This window comes from Anomaloglossus baeobatrachus, chromosome 10, assembly GCF_048569485.1.
Source record: "Anomaloglossus baeobatrachus isolate aAnoBae1 chromosome 10, aAnoBae1.hap1, whole genome shotgun sequence".
NCBI classification, from domain to species: Eukaryota; Metazoa; Chordata; class Amphibia; order Anura; family Aromobatidae; genus Anomaloglossus; species Anomaloglossus baeobatrachus.
In genome coordinates, this window is record NC_134362.1 from 124,614,078 (window position 1) to 124,615,099 (window position 1,022).

General features: G+C 43.7%; 1 pseudogene; it reads right to left on the reverse strand.

Moving 5' to 3' along the window:
• Positions 1–569: 569 nt before the first annotated feature.
• Positions 570–776, reverse strand: LOC142255463 (U2 spliceosomal RNA; annotated as a pseudogene).
• Positions 777–1,022: the final 246 nt, after the last annotated feature.

Consider the following 1,022-nt stretch of genomic DNA (forward strand, 5'->3'; position numbering starts at 1 on the left):
ATGGGAACCAGTTTTGGGCTCCACATTTTAAAAAGGACATTCAGAAGTTAGAGTCAGTTCAAAGGTGGGCAACTAGACTACTACAAGGAATGGAAGGCCTCCCATATGATGACAAGTTGAAAAAGTTATTAACTGATTATTGGCTGCAATGGGGCTTTCTGGCTGGTGCCAGCCTCTCTTCTTAGCACACAGGAACCACAATCCCTACACCATGCTTCAATGGATTCTCTCATCCCAGCCCAGTAAAACTACATATTTTACACAGTCATAAGCAGCCAAAAGGGATCTATTCTATTCAATTGCAAATGATCTAGATAAGACTGAGAATAAGATACTGCACGGGACATAGCAGAGTTGGTCAAGTTGAGTGGAGATGAGTTTGCTATTTGGCACAGCTTTTTGCATCAATAAAGCAAGTAAAAGGTGTGAAAGATAAAAAAAAGGGTGAAAGTGTGAAAAGTGAATTGGCCAAATTGAGGTGCATATAAAGTTTTTGCTTTCTTTCAATTCACTAATGGGGCTCATTTGAATCAGGTGAATTGAGTTCTGCTTTTGGAAACTGGGTTAAGAAGGGGTGCACCGGTCCTGGAGGTACTGCAATACCAGGTCAATGCGTGGAGTGGACAGAGCAAGATTTTTTCCATCTCCTTGTTCTAAAAATCCATTTAATATATGGTCCCCAGAGAGGGGACGTATCAGATATTAAACTGATAAGAACAGATTTAATTTTTTTTTTTTTCTGTTTATCAGTAGGACTTCAAAATAACAAAGGTGATCGCCTCCCGTTGCCTGGGAACCGTCCAGGCACAAGAGGGCTATGTGTCACCAGAAGGCGCACACACTTCCTCAAGGCCGGCAGACGTGCAATCCCAGGCACCTTCCAGTACCGACCAAGGTAGCGTCCTCCGAAACTACACTTGATCTTAGCCAAAAGGCCGAGAAGCTATAACCCGAATTGGTTACGGCCTTGAGTGGCACCCTGGCCTATACCGGACACATCTTAGGGAGAGGGAGACAAACCC